This window comes from Schistocerca serialis, chromosome 8, assembly GCF_023864345.2.
Source record: "Schistocerca serialis cubense isolate TAMUIC-IGC-003099 chromosome 8, iqSchSeri2.2, whole genome shotgun sequence".
NCBI lineage: Eukaryota > Metazoa > Arthropoda > Insecta > Orthoptera > Acrididae > Schistocerca > Schistocerca serialis.
Window position 1 is genome coordinate 496,028,708 of NC_064645.1, and position 12,076 is coordinate 496,040,783.

Below are 12,076 nucleotides of genomic sequence, written 5' to 3' on the forward strand. Positions count from 1 at the left end.
GTGATTTCTTCATTTCCCTCTTACCTGCGAAACGATTCACTTAGCCAGGCACAAAGGCAGCCACACTTTGATGAGGAATCTGAACGTACAGTGCTAGAAAATCACGATAGTCAGTCAACAACGTACTTTAGTTATCAGTGATACAAATTCTCATTACTTGCGGACATATGTAATTTTCCATAAAGCATTGTACATATTATGGAACTTCAAGTTTTTGTGTGAGGCAGTGGCTGTGATGGCGCTTTTCACATTTTCACTGTTCCAGTTGTTTTTCCTCAGAGGCTTATCTTTGGAATTCATTCTCGCATTAAGGATAGAGGCGATTTCTGTGATGTGTCTTAAGTGCTTTAGGACGCAGTTTAGACTCCGTGTTGAAGCTGAGGATAAAGAATAGGAGAACTGTAAGTCTATTAAATACAGACAGTGATCTTTATAGGCATTACAAGTGTCACCTATATGATGTGGCTCATGTGTAAAGTCAACGAAGATGTCAGTCGTAGGCCCATTGCCCAACGGTATTGCATCACTGTTTATGCGCTCGAAAATAATGCCACTAATGCCAATATTACATCAACGAATATCTGCCTGATAGCTACACTCCGTTCTTCACAAGAATAAACCCGATATAAACAAACACAACGCGATGATTGGTCAGAAGCTGTAGCACACGTACACTATTGTTTTTATGCTCTGGGAAGTATGTCCTTATGTTCAAATGGCTCTGAACACTATGGGTCTTAACATCTGAGGTCATCAGTCCCCTAGAACTTAGAGCTACTTAAACCTAACTAACCTAAGGACATCACACACATCCATGCCCGAGGCAGGATTCGAACCTGTGATCGTAGCAGTCGCGCGGTTCCGGACTGAAGCGCCTAGAACCGCACGGCCACCGCGGCCGGCATCACCTTCTTATGTATTAGATATTTTGTTACTAAGTTATGTTAAATGAAACTTTAAGATATTCAAATGTATTAACAGCCATCAACGGTTTTCTTAGTCACGCTTTAGCTATTTAGTTTTCATTTCAAAAATCGTGTACAATCACAGCCTCTGCACTGTTGTGCTCTGATTGTCGCGCTGTTAATACGCAGTATGAAAATGTCTGAGGCTACTTACTGTTCCGTAGTGAAACACACGTGTGGAACACAATTAAAAAGTGCCGAGAGATAGGTTGTTCTTAATGTTTTTCATTAATTTAGAGAGATAACCGGCTTTGAAGTTATTCGAGGGACTATTAAATACAATTAAATGACAAACGTACAATACATGTATTGACGTATCGGTAGTGGAGTAGTTTGGTAATTTACTGCAGTTTGTGGGTCACTGGCTCAAGTCTCGCCTCAGTCTTTCTTTTTCTCGTTCAATTTGAAATACGTACATCTCGTAATTGTAATATTCATCAGCATTTTTATGAATAATGCATATCTTCTTGTTTCTAATTACATATTGCACACGAAATCCCTGTTTTCATTTCAAAAATAAATTCTTAATTATCCATATTTTATGAAAGGCTGTTAATAAAGGTTGCTTAAATTAAGAAAACATAACAGTTTCATTTTTAAGGCAAAAATTAAAATCCAAATACTCTTTATTTGGACTATGTCCATGGTTTTATACCACAGTTGTAGATAAGTGTCATAGGAACATGGAAAACAATCATTTTCTCAACATCAAGCACACCATACAAATGCTGCGTTTTTACATTTGCTATTATATCATCACAATTTGAACGCAACAGAACCGATCTGGAGCAATGTTAAGAGATCTGGACCGACAAGTAACAAGATTATTAAGCTGCCAGACGCAGCTTTTTCACATGTCACTGCAGGACACTGGCGGAATACAGAACGGCACGCCATTAAAGAGTAGAAAATGCGGCGCCTGGTTGGCCTCATGGATTCTATTGTTGATCGATTCATTATCAACGTAGCAGATGACAGTTCCAGAACTGAAACGTATTTAAGGAGCTAAGAGGTTACTTGACAACTGACTGTAATTAATCCCTTCGTTGGTTTCAGTATTCAACAGTACGGTGACATCCCTGCAGTATGCTTTTGCATCACACATAGCTCACTCAGAAAAATTACCCTGTTTTTAAGTTTCAAATTGTCATCGCTCTTGTTTGTAACTAGACTACAATGCAAGGTGAGAACGAGAGCACTTTATGCTTTCCATCTGGTCACCTTCGAAGCGCCCAAGTTTTGCCGAGTATTATTTCATACTTTTAAAAAAATTGAATGATATTCGAAGCTATATTGTTCCTTTGCTCGTCTCTTTTTATCTCTGAACTTCAGCTGTTTACATCCTTGCAGGTTAATTGGACCGCAGGCTGGCCAGTGCTGTCATATTTTAATGCGCCGGTAAAGCTGTTGTCCCGCGTTATCGCTCAGTCCATGTGTGTGTGACACAACATAAAACGTATCCTTATGATCGTACTTGACTATACTCAACACAGCTTGGCTTCAGCTCCACTTGAAATGAAATCCAATGGGATTCAGGCAAACGCGAAAGAATACATGATGAACAGGCTATAGCATTCGAACAGGCAGCGACTTAAGGACCACTTGTATAGCGGAAATTGTGTGCCAGGCACTACTTGCAGCTACACAAAAAACCCTAGTTTGTGTTTCGTTCAGCCTGATGCAATGTCCGGTGGAGTGTGGCATATTACCTCTTGACCATGACCTACTGGTGGAGTGGACCTAATTCAATGTGTGTAACATCCATACGTGGATTGTTGTCAGTCATAACTGTTCTAGAGCGTTTTACCAAAAAACGTTTCAGGATATACGTAAACTGAAGCGTCTACAACTTTCAAATTCTTCAAACAAAATAACACATTGTCTGCCACAACTGCAGCCTCCAAAACAAATTGCCAACAATTTTGCATATACATAGTTTCTTTACAATATGTTATATTCTCAGTTACGTGCTCTGACAAATACTCATGCCGCCATACATATACATCTTATTTGTGTTGTCAGATAAATATTAATCTTCCCTGTAATAGTTCATTGTAAATTTGTCTCGATCGTAATATAAGGAAGCAGTTACATAGCCGTTGTCAACTGCTAAACAACCATCTTCAGATCAACGAAAAGAGAAACCGCTATCGGTAAGAGAAAGCTTGAATACGATATTCCTTGTTGATTTTCATTGTATTATTGTGTCTTTATAATGCGACCAAGACAAGTAAATTTGTAGTACAATACATTTGAGGCCTATGCAGTTTCACGTTCCAGAAGTTCTTCCATCACCACAAACTGGTAACGGAAATCAGGAACATTAGGATTTTAAATGTTCCGTTGACGAATGGGTCAATACAGATGCACAATAATCTCATATTAGTGAAGAAGAGAATAAAGGAAATCGGCCACGTCCTTTATGAAGGTGCGATTGATGGAAACCACGGGAAACCTAAATTTGGATAGCTAAAAGGGAATCTGAACCGCTGTTCTCCTGAATGCAAATCTCATGTCTGAACCTCTGCGTTCGATGTCATTGTCGATATAACCTCCATACATCAAACTGCAGTATCTCAGTTGTAGCATACATGGTTTTCTGTCACGAAAGTTCTCCCAAAACTCCCCAAAAATCTGAATTTCATTCTAATTAAAAAACGCAAATAAAAATTATATAATCAAGGACATTAGTAAATTTCACTCATGTACATAAAGGATAATGTCGACTCAGTACAGTTCACAATTCATTCTCCGTTTTATTATGTAGTACAGATTATGAGCACGACCTACGTGATTTACATGACTGCCCATCAAACACACTAGAGACGCCAAGTTGTCTTATGGACACTGGAGGCCCTACATCGCTACTTTATCGGTCGCGAGTATAAATTTCAGTCCAGTTCGAAGTCAGCGCCTCATATTTTTCTAGCGTCAACATTTATGTGAGCCTCGCAAAGTAACGCTACATCGTGCACATGCAACTGTCCGGTCACGGGCGTAATGGTTATCCCGCCGTGCCGCTGTAACTATCGCGGAAAACACGTCAGAAAGCTGCTGGACGGCGACATGAGACATCGGAGCAAATGAAACATTTAGTGGTCGTTACTCAGCGTTCCCTCCTCGCACTCATTAGCCTTTCGCGCCCCCGCTGCGCTTAATGGCGACGTGTCGCTTGCAAATTAGCAGCCGGCCGGCGTTTGAAGCGGCCGTCTTGGCGTGTCCCTCCCCATTACCCCGCTACAGAGCGCACAACCGTACGCTGCGGACTTCATTACTCGCCTCTTGTCCGGGACCAGACGCGTGCGCCCCGGCTAATGGCCGCTTCCGTCCGCGGCACGCTGCTCGCTTAATGATTCCTGCAAGGGGAAGTGCTGGCTGGCTGTTACACGTGGCGCATGGTGATCACAGGAAGGTACCTCAAGCGCAACCCTCAGGCTCGTCTAAGAACCAGTGACGATCTTAAAACTATTCGACGAAACAATGCCTAGATGGATAGTTGAAACCCACAAGTAGGGCACCAACTGTTACCAGTTGACAGTTTTACGACAACTGTACCGAAATTATCCTGACTTGAATGTTTTTGTGAAGTAAATACTGTTTTTAAATGTGGACGCTGCGCGTGGCAATCGGCGCAAGCGTGCCTATTAGATGCATCTAGTGGCGACCCGCAGCCTGCATAGATTAATAGAAAACATTACAACATTTCATTACACACCTCATGAACATTCTACTGCTGCGTAAAATCGATTGCAAAAGGAAGTACACTAAGGTTCTGGGAAGACTATATGATAAGGGTATATACGACGATGATAACACACTTACTAACAGATTCATTAAATATAATGGAGTCGCGTGAATACTGTGATTGCGTGATTGAGAGAAGGAAGGAAAACTACAAGTGCACTATGCCTCTGAATTCAGTCATGATGAGCCTGCGTGAATTTACTTGAGCCTAGCGAAGCACAAACTTCATTGCAAGCTGATCGATCGAAACTACTATACGATCTTACCGTAACTGTGAGCAACCGTGATGACAGCAGACATGCAGGTGGAGATCAATACGATATCAACTGTTACCAGTCTAATTGCATGTATCGTCTTCGCCTCACTCCCTCTCTTAAGTCCGTGACCGTCTGCGCTCCCTGCACACGAAGTGACATGAAGTGAAATCTGAAGTCGCTTTCTGGTCTGAAGTGAAGTCTTAAGGTAGGACTGTAAACGCTGTGTGTAGTCTCAGGTGAATTATGAAGTGAAGTGAAGACAGTGAACCCCCAATGACTTCTCTGCATTGGATTTCGCCATAAAAAACTTTTTTGGCCCGTCGACAAGATTTTTCCAAGCTTCTGCCAATAGTATTTCTAATTCTGCTCCCACCGACAAATATGAAAAACAGTGATTTCAATCTGCTGTCTGTCGGCTTGCTCTGTACTGAGAGTTCTGGACCTTGGACATTCGTCATGAACACACGGTTTGCAGTCAGTCAATGACAGGTCGCTTCGCTTTGAAAAATACTGAAACCACACTCTGTTTTTTTCACGAGTTTTTCCAGATGCTTCTTTCTGCCTGTGGGAGGCGAAATTCCTCCCACCTCATTGTCGTTGCGCCAGCCTCTGCATCTGGTTGTAAAAAAGACATACGTGACGTCCTACGGAATGTTTTACTTGATTTCAGACCCGAGGGAAGGATAGGCATCTTTAGAAACGGGCCCCCGTACTCCCATCTGCCGCGAATACGCTGGACATCCAACAAAGCTCAAAGAACAGCCTCTGTTTTCCTGCACTGCGAAGATCCGCTACAGTGCCGCCCTAACAGAGTGTGAGTCTGCAAGTATTGAACTTTAGCTGGCGAAAGATGACTATCGTGCGCGCCGTGATGCCTCGCCTGCATACACATCCCATGCTCCAAGCTTTGTCCTAGAACTGCGCGTCCTCCCTTCGGCGTCCATCTACATCTACATCTATATCCATACTCCGCAAGCCACCTGACGGTGTGTGGCGGAGGGTACCTTGAGTACCTCTATCGGTTCTCCCTTCTATTCCAGTCTCGTATTGTTCGTGGAAAGAAGGATTGTCGGTATGCCTCTGTGTGGGCTCTAATCTCTCTGATTTTATCCTCATGGTCTCTTCGCGAGATATACGTAGGAGGGAGCAATATACTGCTTGACTCTTCGGTGAAGGTATGTTCTCGAAACTTCAACAAAAGCCCGTACCGAGCTACTGAGCGTCTCTCCTGCAGTCTTCCACTGGAGTTTATCTATCATCTCCGTAACGCTTTCGCGATTACTAAATGATCCTGTAACGAAGCGCGCTGCTCTCCGTTGGATCTTCCCTATCTGTTCTATCAACCCTATCTGGTACGGATCCCACACTGGTGAGCAGTATTCAAGCAGTGGGCGAACAAGCGTACTGTAACCTACTTCCTTTGTTTTCGGATTGCATTTCCTTAGGATTCTTCCAATGAATCTCATTCTGGCATCTGCTTTACCGACGTTCAACTTTATATGATCATTCCATTTTAAATCACTCCTAATGCGTACTCCCAGATAATTTATGGAATTAACTGCTTCCAGTTGCTGACCTGCTATTTTGTAGCTAAATGATAAGGGATCTGTCTTTCTATATATTCGCAGCACATTACACTTGTCTACATTGAGATTCAATTGCCATTCCCTGCACCATGCGTCAATTCGCTGCAGATCCTCCTGCATTTCAGTACAATTTTCCATTGTTACAATCTCTCGATACACCACAGCATCATCTGCAAAAAGCCTCAGTGAACTTCCGATGTCATCCACCAGGTCATTTATGTATATTGTGAATAGCAACGGTCCTATGACACTCCCCTGCGGCACACCTGAAATCACTCTTACTTCGGAAGACTTCTTTCCATTGAGAATGACATGCTGCGTTCTGTTATCTAGGAACTCCTCAATCCAATCACACAATTGCTCTGATAGTCCATATGCTCTTACTTTGTTCATTAAACGACTGTGGGGAACTGTATCGAACGCCTTGCGGAAGTCAAGAAACACGGCATCTACCTGTGAACCCGTGTCTATGGCCCTCTGAGTCTCGTGGACGAATAGCGCGAGCTGGGTTTACATGACCGTCTTTTTCGAAACCCATGCTGATTCCTACAGAGTAGATTTCTAGTCTCCAGAAAAGTCATTATACTCGAACATAATACGTGTTCCAAAATTCTACAACTGATCGACGTTAGATATATAGGCCTATAGTTCTGCACATCTGTTCGACGTCCCTTCTTGAAAACGGGGATGACTTGTGCCCTTTTCCAATCCTTTGGAACGCTACGCTCTTCTAGAGACCTACGGTACACCGCTGCAAGAAGGGGGCAAGTTCCTTCGCGTACTCTGTGTAAAATCGAACTGGTATCCCATCAGGTCCAGCAGCCTTTCCTCTTTTGAGCGATTTTAATTGTTTCTCTATCCCTCTGTCGTCTATTTCGATATCTACCATTTTGTCATCTGTGCGACAATCTAAAGAAGGAACTATAGTGCAGTCTTCCTCTGTGAAACAACTTTGGGAAAAGACATTTAGTATTTCGGCCTTTAGTCTGTCATCCTCTGTTTCAGTACCATTTTGGTCACAGAGTGTCTGGACATTTTGTTTTGATCCACCTACCGCTTTGACATAAGACCAAAATTTCTTAGGATTTTCTGCCAAGTCAGTACATAGAACTTTACTTTCGAATTCATTGAACGCCTCTCGCATAGCCCTCCTCACACTACATTTCGCTTCGTGTAATTTTTGTTTGTCTGCAAGGCTTTGGCTATGTTTATGTTTGCTGTGAAGTTCCCTTTGCTTCCGCAGCAGTTTTCTAACTCGGTTGTTGTACCACGGTGCCTCTTTTCCATCTCTTACGATCTTGCTTGGCACATACTCATCTAACGCATAATGTACGATGGTTCAGAACTTTGTCCACTGATCCTCAACACTATCTGTACTTGAATCAAAACTTTTGTGTTGAGCCATCAGGTATTCTGAAATTTGCTTTTTGTCACTTTTGCTAAACAGAAAAATCTTCCTACCCTTTTTAATATTTCTATTTACGGCTGAAATCATCGATGCCGCAACCGCTTTATGATCGCTGATTCCCTGTTCTGCGTTAACTGTTTCAAATAGTTCGGGTCTGTTTGTCACCAGAAGGTCTAATATGTTATCGCCACGAGTCGGTTCTCTGTTTAACTGCGCAAGGTAGTTTTCAGATAAAGCACTTAAAAAAATTTCACTGGATTCTTTGTCCCTGCCACCCGTTATGAACGTTTGAGTCTCCCAGTCTATATCCGGCAAATTAAAATCTCCACCCAGAACTATAACATGGTGGAGAAATCTACTCGAAATATTTTCCAAATTATCCTTCAGGTGCTCAGCCACAACAGCTGCTGAGCCAGGGGGCCTATAGAGACATCCAATTACCATGTCTGAGCCATGAGTCGGCCAGGCTCCTATCCACGCTTCACAAGCACCAACTCACCAAAAACAGTGTTTCACAACCTCTGTGCAAGACGATGTTGTTAACTAGACAAGAAGAAGGTGTTCTCACATTACAGTCACTGCTATTACTCCAGCCGTAGTGGCCGTGCCGTTCTAGGCGCTACAGTCTGGAACCGAGGGACCGCTACGGTCGCAGGTTCAAATCCTGCCTCGGGCATGGATGTGTGTGATGTCCTTAGGTTAGTTAGGTTTAATTAGTTCTAAGTTGTAGGCGACTGATGACCTAAGCAGTTAAGTCGCATAGTGCTCAGAGCCATTTGAACCATTTGAACCACTGCTATTACTCTCTTAGTAAAGCAGAGATAGATTCGATCTATCTTAACACAATTTGTCGAATTATTAATTGAATTTGCATGTCAAATGAGAAAAAATAAGCAGAGGCAGGCCATGGAAGGCCTCACACTTCTCAACAAAAAATGGCTCTAAGCACTATGGGACTTAACATCTGAGGTCATCAGTCCCCTAGACTTAGAACTACTTAAACCTAACTAACCTAAGGACATCACACACATCCATGCCCGAGGCAGGATTCGAACCTCCGACCGCAGCAGCAGCGTGGTTCCGGACTGAAGCGCCTAGAACCGCTCGGCCCCAGCGGTCGGCCACTTCTCAACAGCTCTAATAGGATGATCTCCTTCATACCAGCCACCATGGATTCCGGAAACATCGATCATCTGAAACCCAACTCGCTCTATCCTCGCATAATGTACTGAGAGATTTGATTCAAGGCAGTCAGGTAGACGCAATATTTCCTGATTTCCGAGTCAGGTAGACGCAGTATTTACTGATTTTCGAAAAGGTTCTGAGTCAATACCGTGCAAGTTATCTTTTATGGAGAGAAATCGTCAGATATAGAAGCAACTTCTGGTGGACGCCTGGAGAGTGTGTTGGGTCCCTTGCTGTTCATACTGTATGTTAATGACGTTGCGGGCAATATTGACAGTAATCTGACGTTTTGCAGATGAGTTACTGTCTGAAAGAAGCTGCATAAATATTCAGTCAGATCTTGATAAGATTTCAAAGTAGTGCAAAGACTTCCTACAAACGTTGTGCACTTCACAAAACGAAAGAAAGGGAGTATGCTATGAGTGGAAAAACAATGAGTCACAGTAGGAATCGTGCGACTTCCACAAATACCTGCGTGTAACACTTCGTGGGGATATGAAATGATGTGACCACATAACCTCAGCTATAGGATAGCAGGTGACAGACTTCGAATTATTGATAGGACACTGGGGAAATACAATCAGTCCACAGAGCAGATTGCTCAAAAATTATTCTTTTGACCCATCCTACAATATTTCTCAAGTGTATGAGGCCCTTACCAAACAGGACGAACGGAAGGTATTGGACGTATATAGAAAAGGGCAGAACGAATCATCACAGGTTTTCTTGAGCTGTGGGGGAGTGTCACAGGGATGCTGAAGAAACTGAACTGGCAGACTCGAGAAGATAATCGTAAACTATCCCGGAAAAGCCTATTTGCATAGCTTCAAGAACCGGCTTTAAACGATGACGCTAGAAATATACTACAGCCGTCTACGTATAGCTCCCGTACGGACTGTGACGACAAGATTAGATTAACTTCAGCAAGCACAGAGGGATTTAAACAATCATCCATCACTAGCTCCAAATGGAAAGGGGAAAGAAAACGTAATAGGTGGTACAATGAGTCGTACCCCGAAAAAGATGGACCCGAACATAACCACCTGTCATAACTGAAGACATGATGCAAAAAGTTAATGCGAAAGTTCTGGAAAACAGCTTTCCTTATGACATTCTCACAGAATACTCGAACTACCGACAGCTGTGCTGAAGGTAGTTACCGAAAATGCTGACTGAGGTGCGCAAAATCAGTCTAGTACCCACCGCTTTGGATTCCTTTGAATGGTAAAGTAATGAAAATGATGAATTTTTAAGTCTAATTCTCACTGGAGACCAAATATGGGTGGCCGTGATATACCAGAATCCTTGGATCAGTTCATCACCAACAAAAGTGAAGGGAAGGCAAGCAATTTCACCCCGAAAGATCATGTGCACTTTGTTTTACGACACTCACAAAAGCGGGTGGGGAGGTTTCTTATCGATTTTTTAGGTGAGGGCGACACAATCGCTTGTGAACACACTGTGAGATCTTTACTACGCTACGTCAGATAAAGCCAAACAAAAAGCTTGACTAGTTCACAAAAGAATTTTTTTTCTTAAATACATTCCTGTTTACATACGTCTCATCGAGTACAAGATATAATCGTATCATATGTCTGGGAAAGAATTGGTACCATCCATGTGGTTCTAAGCTGGCGTCCAGTGATTGGCACTTGCTTATACAGTGGAAAAACATTTTTGCGTTCAGCGTAAATGTAATGTACTGCGCTTAAAGCGATGAAGAAATCCACTAGCGTACGATTACACTATTGGTGACAAATTACTGTAACCTGGAATTGCCCTAAAATATGTAGGACCAGCCATCCAGAGCGACCTAAAGTGGACTGATCACATGAAACAAATAGCAGGAGAAGCAGATGCCAGGCTGAGATTCATGGTCTTAAGGCATTTTAATTCATCCACGAAAGAACTTGCTCACAAAACAGTTGTCCGACCGATTCTTGGGTATCACTCATCAATCTGGGCCCCTTACCAGGTAGGATTAATAGAAAAGTTAGACAAGATCCAACGAAGAGTGGTGCGTTTTGTTACAGGATCGTTTCGTTGGCGCGAGAGCGTTACAGAGATGCTCAACCATCTCCAGTAACAGAGTCCACACAAAATATGTATGTTGCTTCAGGGAGAGGTTTACTATTAAAATTCCGAGAGAGTACGTTCCGGGAAGTGTCGGACAACATATTATAAATGGAACAGGGAATGGAGAGGACAGATAGTGATATAAGAAGTACCCTGTACCATATACCGCAAGGAGGCCTGCAGAGTATAGCCGTAGTTCTAGAGGCGCGACAATGACGATGAAGTTCACATTGACAAATCATTTGGTATTCACAGGTTGGTTGTTTGCTATGGTAACTGCCTTAATTTTGGTGGTAAATATAGGCTGTATTTAAGAATGGAAGTCTTTAAAAATTCACTTTTTGTAATATAAAGACGGTACTTTCTTAAAAAATACGCTTCGTCGGCCGGATTACTCATACAATTGAAGTTAATCCCATTTTATACAAAGTTTTTACACGGCGTGACCTCAATTACGACAATACATTTCTTCCCTATAGACGTCCTCATATACGGACCGAGGTGACGCACTGGTAAGCCTCGACTCGTATTGTATTCATAATATCCTAAGTTGTACCATTCAGCTGTCGCACAGTGTTGGCGAGCAAGATGGTGCATTGGTGAGCACACTAGACTCGAATTCGGGAGGACGACGGTTCAAATCCATGCGCGACCATCCTGATTTAGGTCTTCCATAATTTCCCTCTGTCGCCCCAGTCAGATTCTTGGTTGATTCCTTTGAAGGGATCCAGCTGGTTTCCTTCCCCACCTTTGAAATACTCTGAACCTGAGCTCTGTTTTTGATGACCTCGATGCCGAGAGTACATATTCCTTTCTTCCTTTTTTTCGCGTAGATTTGTTCATAGCCCCGACGTT

General features: G+C 42.8%; 1 protein-coding gene across 1 annotated transcript in view; it reads left to right on the forward strand.

Annotated features, from left to right (window-relative positions):
• LOC126416805 (eyes absent homolog 2) overlaps positions 1-12,076 on the forward strand; it is a 763,097-nt gene that overhangs the window by 226,390 nt on the left and 524,631 nt on the right. The window lies entirely within an intron of this gene.